The 15,976-nt window shown below is 37.7% G+C and overlaps 1 long non-coding RNA gene and 1 pseudogene across 1 annotated transcript; one reads left to right on the forward strand and one right to left on the reverse strand.

Moving 5' to 3' along the window:
* The first annotated feature begins 126 nt into the window (after positions 1–126).
* On the forward strand, positions 127–4,465 carry LOC110770608 (uncharacterized). The gene is made up of 3 exons (XR_015836799.1): positions 127–333; positions 3,627–3,682; positions 4,073–4,465. It is a non-coding gene; the product is annotated as an uncharacterized LOC110770608 (long non-coding RNA).
* On the reverse strand, positions 1,638–2,625 carry LOC110770607 (agamous-like MADS-box protein AGL80 pseudogene; annotated as a pseudogene).
* Positions 4,466–15,976: the final 11,511 nt, after the last annotated feature.

Below are 15,976 nucleotides of genomic sequence, written 5' to 3' on the forward strand. Positions count from 1 at the left end.
ATATTTACTATTTAGCAGTAACTGTTTTTTTTTCCATTACTATTTAGCAGTATTCGGGGGATTATTTCTCCACTTTTCTGTCCAGGCGTGTTTTATTTTATTTTATAATGACCTGGCCTAAACGACACCGTTTTGAGCCAGGTCATACCAAAAAAGAAAAAGAAAGAACGGAACTCCCCCAACGCCCAACACTCCCCCGCCCCAAAACCCAAAATCCCCAAATCCTCAGCCAAAATCTTCAAACCCTAACCCCCAATCCCGACCCAACCACCTTTGGCCGGGGTCCTGCCGCAGCGAACTCGACCATTATTTTTCAAAATTTCCAATCTTCAAGTAAGTCTTAAACTCAATTTTCCAATTGATGATGATTTATGAGTTTTTTATTTAATTGAAATGGAGTTTATGATTATTTGATTGCATGTGATTTATGATTATGAGTCATAGTTATTAGTCAGCAGAGTCTTCTTTGCATTTTTTTCAAAGTGCATTGTAGAGGATAGTTTAAAATTCTTGCATTTCAAAGTCGTTCTTAGTTAACATATACAAAGTGGAAAAAATCCCACTTCCAATTTGAGGAATTTTAGTTTCTTATAGCCTAACACAACCTCTGGTCATTAATTAGTTTTGTAGCCATCCACTGATAAATAACATCGATATCTATGACTCTCTCTATCACCATTGTGGACAATTACTAGGTGAAAAGATGAATGATAAAAAGTATTGTCATTTTACTGTGTAATATGACAGTAAAATGGTAGGTGTACCATTAGGGTTTAGGGTCCATGGTTTGTAAGACTACGTTTCGTTCCGCTAAGTACAGTTGTATGGTGGGTGCCAATTAAGGCCTAGGAGGGTCATATGACCCTTCTGACCCAATTGTAACACTTACAGTTTAGGCTTTTGTTTGCTCATTATTTTCAACTTGACCTTGAGAAAGAAGGCATGAAGCATATGGAAGTGGGTGGTAGAGCAATTGGTTTGACCTTCTACCACGTAAATGTTTTTATTCATGTTCAGTTTAATTAGCAACATCTTCCAATATTGTCTTAAAACCCATTAAATATTTTTGGAACAACAACCATCAAAGTTTTCTTATATAATTGAACTTATTCTAAAATATTTATGTAGAAAAACAATGGATACTTAAGATTTTAGGTTATTAATCTATTGTCTCATAGTTTTATTCTCTTGGCACATCCTTGTATGCATTTTTCTTCTCCTCTAAACCATCCTAGTCCAAGTCTGGTGGTGGTATGGCTTTTCCATTTATCTTGGCTAATAATGTTGCCCCTCCTTGAGAGAATTCCTGGCTACGCCACTACGTATCGTTCATTGCAAATATATGGTAGGAGTACCTGCCACATACGTATCGTTCAGTGCAAATTGAATGGTTGTCTCATTATTAAGATACTATAATTGGCAAATTGACATCTTGTCTATTGTTATTAACATGCATGTATATCCTTCATACATACCTAAATTAGTTATCGATAAAACTCTTTTGTACAATATGATCGTCGATTATGATTATACTAATAAAAAAATTTCTTACTTGCAACCCTTCTCTCATCCCATGGATGTTTATATATATATATTATATAGATTATATTTGCATGGATATTAAAAAGACTAATAAAACTCAAATACATCAGATAATAAGCCCTCGAAGAATACGAACAAACCCAACAACTACTGGTCATTAAACTTTTTAGTACATAAGATTAAAGAAAGATACACAACCTCCTGTGGTTTAAGACTAAAACCATCAACACATGCACCAAATCACTTAAAAAACACCAAAGAAACAAACGCTAGATATCTCAAGGAAAAAGGGGATTGTTAGACCAAAGACCATGATGGTATTGATCCCCAAAGGGCAGAACCTCAGCCACAGCACCAAACGCCATTTGCTCATTAGGGTTCATCATGTCTGTGAACCATGAAGGCCTCTGCATGGTGTTGCCCATGTTGCTAAGCCCGAAAGCTTGTCTCTCCATTGTTGCCTGCATGTTCAGGTTCAGGGCATGGTCTCCAGCTGCAGGCACAGCTGCTGGAGTTGGTGGGACTGGGACTGGATTTCTCTGAGCCAGCTCCTCCTTCCGGGTCTTGATCTTGTCAACAAGCTCCTTCAAGTTCTGGTCAATGAGCCACCCAAGGTCGTTCAGATCAATCATGGTCAGTCCCTGCAGAGGCTTACCAGTCAGGCTCTGAAACATGACCCTCGACATCTCCTTCTCCCGGTTCTCCTTCCTCAGCTTCTTCAGCTGCTCTTTGGCCTTCACAATCCTCTGCCTCAGAAAGGTCTCCTGGTTGACCATCTTTTTGCTCTGGTCCATCTCTGGCAGGCTCCTGAATTGTGAGACAATGTGTTGCACTCCCAAAGGGGATGGCCAAACTTCAGGGTGAGATTCATACTGGCTATAAATAATAACACATGCTTGAATATCACAAAGGGTGCTAAGTTCATTCGCCTTCTTCATCAAACCCTTCTTCCTTTTCTTGAATGTGGCTTTTCTAGCTGAGTCATTAGTGATGTAGGTCAGGCTGACCTTCTTTCTAGTCATGGCTGAAAGAGAAAAAATTGAGAGGAAAAACAATTGCAAACTAGGGAAGAAGAAGGAAAAGCCTTAGTAGCTTTAGTGGGTTTGCTTGCCCCAAACAGCCTTCGATATATATAGGAGCAGCAAGGGCTACCTAACCAATTCTAGAAGATTACGTCCTAAATAGAAATTTATTGCTCTTACAATGCAGGAGATATGAAAATCAATATAGACCATTTTGGTATATTATTACATTGCTAAGTTTATGACGGCTTACAATGGAAGAGTCAATACAAGAAGATTTGTTGTCCATGTGTGAGGGAATGTGGTTTTCACATAAATGGTAATTAAGATTGAGTTATAGGTAGGATAAATATGAAATCTCGGGTAGGCGATTCTATTTGCACAAATAAAGTAGTAAATGTGATGCAGAAAATTTAGTACTGTGAGTTGGGTGGATGCCTATGTAATATCTTCCTTTTTATTTTTTTGGAATTCATGGGACTTCTTATCCACCCTTGGTTTTATATGGAAGCTTGTCTGTTAAATTAGCGTACATACATGCATTAAAACACAGATTTTGTTGTGGCTCATTCAAATAATTAAAAGAGCTATATTTCATTCTATCTTTGGTAATTATCACTTATAAGGTAATCGAGCCCATTATGGTTTAGATTTTTTTTTGTTTCTGTTTCTCTTTTCTGTCGTGCATCTATTTTGTTGAGTCATGTCCTAACAATTAATATAATAAACGATATATCGATATATAAAGTAGAGAATACATTTTTTCTGCTATTAAAATATATATAAAGTAGAGAATACATTTTTTCTGCTATTAAAACTAATAAAAGAGACCTTCGAATGACTAAAAACTGAGATGTACTATATCTTGACAGTTTATGTTTCTAATTTTACTTTTGCCTCGTTTATGGCGGGCTACTTATGTGGAATGTGTATCAGAATTGCTCTGCTTAAAAATTATGTGGTTCCACATTAAAATCCATAAGCCAAATGTCAAAACATATGGAATCGAACAGAGTCTATTATCATTCACTTCTCTGAAATGAAGGGTTTGGGGTTTTGCAGTTGCAGGAGAAGAGGATGAGTGACAGCCTTGCGTATCCTTCTCACCGTGTTATTTGGTTCCTTTCTTTTAAATGCACTACTTTTCCTTTTCTTTCACTTCTATTGTGTTAACTTTTTTTCCTTTTTGGTAAAGAGGAGGGCTTCTATGGTATTAACTTTGTTGCATTGAATCACAGTAGAAAGAATTTCAACTTGATGTATTGAATTAATATGATTTTGCTTCAAGAACTACTAATTGTCGATCGGCTTGAAATTCTTACATTTGGGAAAGCCTTTATTATTTTGTGCATTGATCCAACTAGATTCCGACATTTCACATTTTGCATTAGCGGTCTAATTTGTGTTTTTCTAGTCTCTAGTTTTTATTGGATATAACTTATTTCGTTCATTGTTTGCACAACTTGATGCTTGATGAGAATTCACTAAACTATTCTTTTATCTTGCAGTTTGGGGTGCATCAAGCATGCAACCATGCGTTCCATCTTCATTGCATCATAATATGTGTAAATTCACAGACTTCTCAGTCACATTGCCCCATAGCAGGGAGTCGCAATTCAAAGGATGAGAGAAAAACTAGAATCACATTTGGGAAACTTGTTTGCTTGCTCCCTCTTCAAGTGCAGGGGTTGCCAATGCATGCTTGCAATTGTTTGATTGTATATGGTTTATATATATCCCTTGTCTCTCTATTGTGTATTGGTTGATGTAAACTGTGAAGTAGCTAAAAGTTTCACTTTTTAATGATTTATTGTATTCTCTATAAACCAATTGTTTGTTTATTCGGATTGATAGGGATCTCAGTGATAATAAAAATATTTATTTACCGGTAGTGCTTTTAAGATGTGGTCTTTATGTTTTGTAGAATTTTGCACCAATTAAAATACGAGGATGAGAGACAAATTGAAAATATTGACTACTTTTAGCGGCGGACAAGCATATCGTCGCATTTAGTGTTTTCCCCCACGGCTAGCGGCGAAATAATCCGTTGCTAAACACAATTTGTCTATAAAGACACTTAATTTCGTCACGAAAGGTCCAAAAACCGTCACTAGCCGTTGCAAAAACTAAAAACCGTCATTTATTACCGAATTAGCAACAATATGCTGTCTCTTTCTGTTTTTCACTAGATTTTTATTTTTCTTCTTCTAGAATACCCCAACCTTTTTAGTAAACTGCGAAAGAATAATTAGTTTCCCTTTACCGCAATATAAATCTACAAAAAAAATATATTATGGAGTGTTTTCAGTACAAAACATGATACATGTTTTTGTTCTCAGTAATCTCTTAAGCATTTTGTTTTACATAGTTGTTTTTAAAGCCTAGTACAACATACATGCATATCTAGCTAGGCATAGTGTTTCTCCACAGACAGTAAGTACAGCTAGCAGAAATAAAAGCAAAGGTAGAGAACAAAATACCAGACCAAATCTCCAAAGTAATAGCAAACACTTGTAATTATAAGATCAATTTGAACCAAAAAACAAAGCATGTTATGCATGCTGTATGTCTTATTAACGAATCTTTACCAAAAAAACAAAGCATGTAGCATTGAATCAAAACTCGAATCGGCTAATCAGACAACTTGGTGCAGCTAATTGTTTTAAATCAAAATAGTTGATTAATATTAAAGATGCTGAACCTCAGCCTGATTTGGTGAACTAGGTTGTACTTTGATTGTACTAATTTATCAGTGCTCGAGGGTACTTTTCTCCTGTCTTCCACTTTTCTCTCCCTCTGAATACCGAATGGCTCTCCTTCAACTAAACGTCCATATTCGAGACATAATTCTGTAAAGTTTAACTTTTCTAAGATCCCTTGTAAGTACCTTTTGACGGGTTCTTGTTCTTTGTTTGGACATTGATTGTTTAAAGTTCGCAGATATTTGTCAGCAGAGCCTTCTTTACATTTTGCGAAGTGCGTTGTAGAGAATAGTTTGAGATTCTTGCACTTCAAAGTTGTTCTTGATTAATATCTACAAAAGTAGAAAAAATCCCACTTCCCATTTGAGGAATTTTAATTTCTTATAGCCCTAACACAAAACCTCTTGTTAGCTAGGTAATAGTACATATGGTCCAGGATTCATGATGGGTCTAGGGTTCGAATTCGTATAGGTAGTCTCCACATCAGATAATAAATTAAATTATGTGCCTCATGAGTAGGTTACTATATATATGAACTTTAAGAGAATATATACTTTAAGTAATAAGAGACGATTTATGAACAACTTCCACAAGAGGAGAACGATAGACTACGATATGTATACCTACCATATGTATGTAACGTTGGGTACAAATATATGGTAGGTATATCTACCCTATGTATGTACATAGTATATGCCTCAGATAATAAATTGAATGGTTGTCTCATTATTAAGGTTCTATATATGGCAAATTTGTTGGCGTGATTTATGGACTATTAACTTTCTTTCCTTACACACCAAGGATTTTCATTATAATTATATTTGATTTACTTTAATTCCTGATTTCCTATTGTAAATAGAAATATGAATTCATTATTCACTTGCCTATTCAGGTTTCGCTGTATTATAAATATGACCTCCTATAAGGAGAAGAATACACAGAAAATTCCCACAAACAAATATTCTCATATTAGGTTTCATATTTTGGCATGGTATCAGAGCTGCAATCTTTGAATGGCTGACTCTAGTTTCAAACCGTCGCTGCTGCTATGGGGGTCGATAATTTTTTCAACTCTCATGTCAGTAGCACCACCGACTTATTCTCTCATTCTCAACCAACCATAGCCTAGTTGAGTGCCCAAGTGGCTCAGCTCTTACAGATACAGACTTTGACCCCGAACCCGATCTTGAATAAGGATCCTATTTTGACGACCCTGACCCCGACCCCGACAACGATGATGACAACCCCGACTTCGACTCCGATGATGCCCCCGACCCCGAATTTGTCTCTGATTCAGACCCAGATCCCGACTTCGACTCCTACTCCGGCTCAGATCCCGATCTGGATTCCTACTGAACCTGTATCCTATGCATCTTCCACTGCACAGATTATGACTTCCAGAGTAACGACCACGACACATGGACGAGATTGCGCATATTGTGGTGATCCGAGACACACTCGTGAGACTTATTTTAAATTGCATGGCTACCCCGAATGGTGGGCTACTCTCAAAGATCGAACACAACGCGATACGACCAGTAATGGTATTGGTTATGGATTCCACACTTCAGATAAGATTGATTCCAGGAGTTGGATAATTGATTCCGGTGCAACTATTCATATGACATTTGATCCTGATGATATTCTGAATACTACACAACCCCGACGAACTTGTATTGCTAACGCCAATGGAGTTACTTATCCTGTGACAGGGGCTAGCACTGTTGCACTCTCATCCTCTCTCTCACTGTCTAATACTATACTTGTTCTATCTTTATCCAACAAATTGATGTCCCGTTAGTCAGTTTATTGAACAATTGAATTGTTGTGTACTCATTTACCCAAGTTTTTATTTGCTTCAGGATATTCACATTAAGGAGATTCTTGGTCGTGGAACTAAGAGAGAGGGGTTATATTATCTAGATGACTTCAGTCCCAACATGGCTGATAGTGTGACGCATCCCTCTGATAGTAAACAAAAGAAAATCTGGTTGTGGCACCGTCGATTGGGACATCCGTCTTTTAGTTATATGAAGCATCTTATACCAGATTTATTTTCAAGTTTCAAGGACTCTGACTTCACAGGTAACACTTGTACTTTGGCCAAGAGTCACTGTGTGCCATATCCGTTGAGTACGAACAAGTGTACTACTCCGTTTGAGTTAATTCATTCTGATGTCTGGGGACCTTCACCTATCACTGCTCTTTCTGGAGTTCGGTGGTTTGCCACATTTGTAGATGATTGTACACAGATGACATAGCTTTATTTACTGAAGAATAAAAATGAAGTGTTTTCCCGTTTTCAGTTCTTCCACAAACAGATGAAAACTCAGTTCAATGCTCAAATACAGATTCTTTGCTCAGACATTGGTGAAAAATTTGTCAATCATGACTTTCAAGCTTACTTCCAACAACATGGAATTATCCATGAGACGACTTGTCCTCAGACACTACGACAAAATGATGTTGCTGAACGAAAGAATCGACATATTCTTGAAACAGCCCGAACACTTCTGATTGGCGCTCATGTTCCTCGCCATCACTGGGATGTTATTGTCACCGCAGTTCACCTAATCAACCGCATGTCTTCTAGTGTATTGACTTTTAAAACTCCTTACAAGTGCTTGCACAACATGGGCTCATGCCCTCTGTTTTGGTACTCACACCCCGAATATTTGGATATGTGGCTTTCGTTTATCTCTACAAAAATCAATGTAGAAAACTTGATCCATGTGCACTTCGTTGTGTTTTTGTGGGTTTTTATGCCACTTATAGAATTGGAGCAACTTGGAAAACGAAGAAATTCTTCTCTGTACAAAAATGATCGATCGTCCCAAGTCTGAAGCACGAGATTACTTATCTGTCGAAAAGCGATCAATCGACCATTCATAGCGATTAATCGCCTGACCCACCTGATCCCTGTGAAGATGTTTCTGATTCGAATCTCACACCTACAGACAATACAGAACAACAAGATGAAGACCCCTCTTCTAGCTCAACAGTACCAACAGACCAATCTCTTGAGAATATCCTTGAGGTAACTACTTCTATTGCACTTATGAATTTAGAGGATAAATTTATTGGATACCAATTACCTTTCAGGCAGAATCGTGGAAAGCTACCAAATCGTTATTCACCTGATATTGGCAAGACATCAAAGTATCAAATTGCGAATCATGTATCCACTGAGAAGCTGTCTGAACCACTCAAGGCCTTTGTGCATCAGTTGTCTGCTATTCATATTCCAACGAAGGTTGCTGAACCATTTAAAGATCTTAAGTGAGTTCAAGCTATAAAGGAAGAGATGAAAGCTATTGAGAAGAATCAGACTTGAGAACAACAAGATGAAGACCCCCCTTCTAACTCAACAGTACCAACAGACCAATCTCCTTAGAATATCCTTGAGGTAACTACTCCTATTATACTTGTGAATTTAGAGGATAAATCTATTGAATACCAATTACCTTTCAGGCAGAATCGTGGAAAGTAGGGGTGGGCATCTAAAACCGAAATACCGAAATCGTACCCTAACCGAACCGTACCGTACTGATTTCATACCGTTTTATTTGGTATGGGGAGATTTTTGGTACCGTACCGTACCGTACCAATAAAGAATGGTACGGTAGCGGTATCAAGTTTTTGATACCGGTTTAAAACCATACCGTACCGAATAGTAATATTGAAATATAATTTTGACAGAAACACGTTGTCTCTCACTCCAAAGCCAAACCCTCTCACTCACTCACTCTGACAGAAAGAAGAAACGCTCTCGCTCGCTCTCACTCTCAAACTCGCTCTCACTCCATACCCAGACCAGACCTAACTCTCTGTCTCTGTCTCTCTCTCAATCTCACTCGATTCAAGCTCTCTCCAAGCCAAATCCTTCTCATCTCATCTCGATCTCTCACACGATTCAAGCTCTCTCTGTCTCTCACTCTCTTGAACTCGATCTGTCTCACTGTCAGTCTCTAGATTCAAGCTCTCTCTGTCTCTCACTCTCTCAAACTCGATCTGTCACTATCAGCTCTCTAGCAGCCCCAAATCGACGAAGGGAGAAATGGTAATTTTGTTGTGATTTTGTTAATTTATTTAGGGTTAATGAAATATTGTTGATTTCTGTTATTTTTGTTAATGTTAGTCTCTGGATTTCTTGTGCTGTGTCTTTAGTTGTAGAGAATTTCCCTTGATCCCCCTTCCCCTCTCCGCAAAATGTAACAAACTATTTAACACCAATCATTTTGTATAAACAAACTATTTTTTATTGTGCTGTGTCTTTAGTTTGTGCTGTGTCTTTCCCTTGATCCCCCTTTCTTGTGCTGTGTCTTTAGTTGTAGATAATTTTAACACCTACTTTTTGGCCATACTTTCCACCATTTTCTGAACACCCATATTATTTTAATCCCATGATTATCTGTTTCTTGCCTTGATCTGTTGGTAGATGTTTTATCTTTATTTCCATTGCCATGCTTTATGATTTTCCAGATATAATTCTTTTGTTCTTCTTGTGGTAGGCTACATTCGAGCATCTATTAGCCATCTACATTCTGCTGCTATGACGTGTGATCGGTTCATAATTGTATATTATTTCTTACCCTTCTAGCTTATGATTTGGTTATGTTTTTGAGTTAAACTTGTGCTTTTAATCCTTTTTGTGTTTATCTTTCAGTTAATTGAGCTTTAGGTAACAATGATGGCTTTGGAGAACATAATTCATGCAATTCAAGCATGTTAAGGCCTAATTTGGATGAATTGATGAAGAGCTTAAAGACAAATTCATTATGGCTACAGCCCCATGCCAGTCCAGTTCCGTAGGTCATATTGAAAGCTTTGTTTCAGCAACCTACATAGCTCGGATGAGGCCACATTCTTCATGAAAGTTGCTCCAATTGGTGTGTACTATAACATATCCAAAATTCAGCCCCATTGGATAAATCTGGAGTCCGTTACCTAGCAAACACAGAACCATGCTCAGGATGGATCTTATCAGCGCGGAAAATGAGTTAGCAATTTGTTTCGGCCTTAACTTCTTCCTCCGACCTTGGATTGGCCCAAATAACATATGGCTGGAAAGAAGACATTCTGAAATTCAATTTAGAGTGCTTAAAGTCCTAATTTGATTAAGATAAGCCCAAGTTGTAAGCCCTTGAAGTTGCTGGTCATGCTGACCTCAGCATGTGCTGGTTGGATGCTTGGTCATGGTGAGCTAGGTATGAGCTATCATTTCTGGTTGGAAGCTTGGTCATGGTGACATGAAGATGAGCTAGGGCTGCTGGTGGGATTTAGTGGTGAAATGCATCACCCATTTCAGATTTTCTAATACAAGTGCATCAACCATTTCAGATTTTATAATTCAAGTGTTGTATGCATTAGTCTTATTGAATTCTGATTTTCACTTCCCCTAGGCCTATAAATAGGGAAGTTCTCTAAGCTTGTAATAACACCCCAAGGGGGGAGAGCTCTCAAACACTTCTCTAGAGCTCCCTTCCCTTCTCTCCCTCAAATTCTCTTAGTTTCCCTTTGTAGTTCTCAATTGTTGTAATAAGATCATTCTATTAAATTTTCTTTGTACTAAATATCAAACACTTTTCCTTTCTCTTCTTCTAATTCTCTAAAGCTTTCAAACACATGTTCTTCCAAAATCCTCAAAGTTCTCAAACATCTCTCTACTTCCCTTCTCTTCCAAAAGTCTCCATGTCTCAAACACTTCACAAACACATTTCTCTTCCTTCCCTAAGTTCTCAAATTCTCCAAGTTCACAAACATCCTCCAAGTTCTCAACCACTCTCTTCCAAATTCTCAAAGTTCCTAAACACTCTCTTCCAAAATCCACAAAGCTCTCAAAACACCTCTCTACTTTCTTCTCCAAATCCTCCAAGTTCTCAAACACTCTCTTCCAAATTCCCCATGTCTTAAACACATTCCCTTCCAAAATCCTCAAAGCTCTCAAACACATGTTCTTCCAAAATTCTCTAAAGTTCCCAAACACTTTCTTCTCCCTCCTCAAAGTTCTCAAACACTTCCTTTCTTCCTCAAAGTTCTCTTAGTTTCCTTAATGTTTTCTTAGTTGTAATTTATTTTTCTTTGTTATGTAAATTCTTTTCTTAAGTTTTCAAGTTGAATTAGTTTCCAAGTTTCAATTATGGTTTTTGTTCTTATTCATTATGCTTATAAGTTAATATGCTAGTTTGAATGATTGATCACCATTTAGGCTTGCATGTTAGCTATCTTGGTTTGAATTAAGAGTATACACCATGCTTTAATTCGAATTGAACTATGAATAGGAAGAGTATGTATGGACATTCGACAACAGGGATTAGATACATACTTGGTTGTTTAAAATGTTCTTCTATGCTTAATGGGTTCCTAATGCTTAATTTTAGGTTAGACAACAAATGATCAAATTAGGGAATTAGGAACACAAGGTTATGACCACACACCATGGCTTAATCATACTTTAGCTAGAATCAATCCATTAATCTAAATTGAACTTGGGAACTTATTTGCTTGAGTTACTTATTTCTTTCTTCCTTGTTTTATGTTCTTTGTTTTTGTTTCTATTTTGTGTAGGGAAACTAAATTGGATCATTCAATCACCAATCCATGTGGAATCGACCTCGCACTTACATATGCTATACTACCAACGGTTCGTGCACTTGCGAGTATCACAAGTTGAGGATGCAGCTTAATCCATTTTGGTGGAGCTAAATCTACGCAACAAGTTTTTGGCGCCGTTGCCGGGGATCGATAACATTGTTTGATTCTATTTGGCTTTCCTACTTTATTTTTTTTTTCTTAACTGGACAATTTCAAGTTTTAAAGTTAATGACATTAATGGACAAGTTGTGTTTGTAGTCCAACAGAAAAGGAAAATTGCCCAACAAGCAAGAGAACTGGGTTTAAGTCCCAGCTTACACAACCCATTGGTGCTTGTTGCTTTGAAGCATGGAATTGGACATGTGTTGATTTTTCCTTTTCATTTTTAGTTTTTTTTTTATATTTCGTAATCCTTTAATTCTGTTTCAAGTTTTTTGTGTTCGTTTTAGCAATTTATGATAGCTTAATAAAAATGGAGAGAGATGGCAACCTCAATCATAAGAATGGGGAGTGTGGAGCAGTGGGAGAAGTCGCGACCTCCAAATGCATCATGCTCGACCTAATCGCTTCAAGGGGGAGTATTCCAATCCTTTCTCTTTAGTTGTTTTGTTATTACTTCAGTAATTTTAATTTTCTATTTCTTTTATTAAAAAAAATTTAAAAAAGATTTTTTATATTAGCTGACTCGTGGTAACTCCAGTGAGCGTCTCCGTCAATACAGTGTCTAGGAGTTCTTTAGGCGACACCTTCGGTGTCTAAGAAGTTTGAGTTTTAAGTGGGACCTTTGTGACCCATCCAACCTTCCCGGATCCCCTGGCTGTGTTTTCTGAGGCCCTTAACTGGTCATCCATGAGTTGCTTGTATATTTGTGTGTTTTTTTTCAAAAAAAAAAAACAAAACAAAACAAAAATTATAAAATTATAAAATTAAAAAGTTTAAAAAAAAATTGAAATTTGAGTTTTTATTTAATTTTCCTTGTAAATTGCAATTTGGAACTTCTTTGTTGTTTTTTTTTTCTTTGTGTGGTCAGTTAGTTGTAAATAATAATAAATTAAAAAAAAAAATCAATTTGGAAGTTCTTTGTTTTCTTTTATGTTCTTTTTTTTGTTTTGTTAGGTTAGTTTATTTATTTACGTGGTGTGGTTAGTTAGTTTATTTCTGAGTGTTAAAAACACATTTTTATTTCATTTCAAACATTACAAACAAAGAAAAAAAAAAGTAAAACAAAAAAAAAACAAAAAAAACAAAAAACAAAAAAAACATTCAAGTAAATTAAAAATAAAAACAACTTCTTCATCTTCATCTTCATCTTCATGGCATGCCTCTATTGTCTCTTACTTGCAGAATCTGCAGCAGCTCCACATGGTCCTCATTTTTTCTCTGCAGTGCTTCCACGTGCTGATTGGCACAGTAGAGCCGCTTCTGCAAGTCCGCCACCATAGCCTTCAAGGAAGTTATTTCCTCGCTCATCGCGGCACACTCCCGTGTTCTCGCCAGCAATCGCATACCCAAATTGGTAGCCGAGACCGCATGGAGAACAGTTAAATTATTGGACTCCTCCACCGCTGCTTTGTCAGACCTCTGTGCCACATGCAGATGATCTGTCGGTGTGAGCTTGCTGCCAATCATGCCTCCAAGCAGCGCTGCTCTGTTCGGCATTGCCTCAGAAAAGTTCGGTATTACCTCAGCAAAGTTTGAGGCCGTACCGTGATGATATGTGGAGTTTGGGAAGACATGGTTTTGAGGAGCCCTTATCTGCGCATTCGGTGGTGCAAGGGACAGTTCAAGGCTAAGATCATCAAGGTGAGTGCATGAGGATGCCATTGTTTTGTTTTTGGATTTTTTGATGTTTTCTCTAAATTTGCAGGAAGAAATGCGGGGTGCTCTTCTACTTCACCGAGATGAGTTTAAATAGACTTATGCAGATGAGGGAGCCGAAAGCACTTCGGATCTCGAGGGTGCTATCCTGTGCTCTTTTCTCTCGGATCCCTTCATTTCTGGCGCAAATTGCGAGCACGTTTTTTTTTTAAAAGGGAGCATGTCTACACTTTCACTTACTTTTGCCTCCCTGTTTTCTGATGTTTGTGTTTTTGCTTTTTCAGTTTTTATTTTATTTTATTTTATTTTATTTTATTTTCAATTATTTTCTTCTTGTTTGACTGGTTTCTTAATAATGTAGTTGGAAGAAGAGACAAAATTAAAGATGCGTCTTGGACACCTGGTGCAAGAATCCCAACTCTTCTTTTAAATTATTGTTTGAATTGCGTGTTTATTTCAGTTTATTTATTTATTTATTTATTTTGTTTTTTATTTAATTAGGTAGTATAATTTAAAACTCATAGGATATTCTTTGAAGGAGCTAAATTTTTGGTAACTCCAGTGAGCAACTGCAGTCTATACAGTGTCTAGGAGTTCTTTAAGGCGACACCTTCGGTGTCTAAGAAGTTAGGGTTTTAAGCGGGACCATTGTGACCCCTCCAACCTTCCCGGAACCCCTGGCTGTGTTTTCTGAGGCCCTTAACTGGTCATCCTTAAGTTTTTCTCTTAAAAGAAGAAGCAGTTATTTGTGTATTTACTTAACTAAAAATAAAAAATAAAAAAATAAAAAAAATCTTGTTTGGGTCTTCGTGTTTTTGTTTGATTGTCGTTCTTTACATTTAGGGTCAATCGTTTCTTTGAGATAGCTAACGTTTTTATTTCCCAATTAAAGAAAAAAAAAACACACATACACTTTAAAATTAAATAATAAATAAAAACTGAAATCATTTCTTCTTGGCGCTCGGTGTCTCGACCATAGGAGCTTTGAGTTTGGCCCTCTGGCTGTCCTCTTCCGGGGCTTCACGCACAGCCTCTTGGGACTCATCACTTGAGCTCCCAAATATCGCAATCTTAGCTTGAGCGTAACTACTCTCGCGATCCGCTTGCTTGCGTTTACCCGGTCGGTCTAGGTCCTCCAGTTGCTTTCTCATGTCGCGAGAGTACAACTCTACCATCTTTGATAGATTTTTATTCTCGTCTCGCAATACTTCTAGCTGGTGTCGATTCACCTCCACAATCCTTGACCTCTCCCTTTTCAAGCTTTTTATAGCACTCTGACAGTCTTCAACCAAACTTCGCTCCGCCGCCAACTGAGCTTTAAGCACCTCTACCTCATGGGACTTCGCAAGTAGGCGATGACCCAAACTTGCGACACATGCTGTACTCTGCACGCTCAGTGCCAGGGCATCACTCGTGACCCGGTTGTCATCCCTTGTCCCGAACACACGTATATCTTTGGGAGTCACTAAATTTCTGCAAACTCCAATGGCAACATCGTTGTCCAGGAGTATTGAGTCATTGACAGTCACAGGCCCCCGTGCGGAGGCAAAGTAGGGCATCCATACTGGTGCTACTGCTTGGCCTCGTGTCTGAGTCGGTGGAGCTAGGTTGAGATCTAACGAAAAGGGGTAGGAAGAAGCCATTTGATTTCTCACTTTTTTTTTTCTTTTTCTTGCTTCTTTTCTCTTTTGTGTTTCTGAGTTTGTGTGTTTTTTGTTTTTTGTTTTTTTCCCTTCTTTTTCCTTCTTATAGATGTAGTCTTTGACAAACAAACCCTAGCCGTTGCAGCGTCTAAGCGTTTTCTGAATATCCAGCGTTCCTCGAGTCCCACAACCTTCTCACTTTCCAACCGTTTCCAACACATTTGTCACGACTTGCTTTGTCTGAACGGACGCGTTCAGCAAAGTTGTCGCGCCTTTCCATGAGCCCGTAATTTTCGCTTGTGGATCTACGGCGCCTCTATGCGTCGACACGTGGCTCCTGCTTTCTGCCCGTGACTATCCATGAAACGACATCAGGGACCACATTCCCTCTTTTTAGAAATCCCGCTTTGCGCTCATAATTCACGTTTTATCTTTTTAAGAAAAAAATTAAATTTAAACGTGTGGGCTTCAGATTTCATGTTGGGTCGGGTTTTACCGTTGTTGGGTTAATTTCATTTTGGGTTGGGCTTTCAATTGTTTGGGTTTCAGTTTGTGTAAGACTATCTGTTAGGGCTTACTGTTTTGAGTGTTTTACTGTTTCGTGTTTTTTTATTTATTTATTTTATTTTATTTTATTTGATTGTTTGTTTTGTAA

Source organism: Prunus avium, chromosome 6 (genome assembly GCF_965620075.1).
Source record: "Prunus avium chromosome 6, drPruAviu1.hap1.1, whole genome shotgun sequence".
NCBI classification, from domain to species: domain Eukaryota; kingdom Viridiplantae; phylum Streptophyta; class Magnoliopsida; order Rosales; family Rosaceae; genus Prunus; species Prunus avium.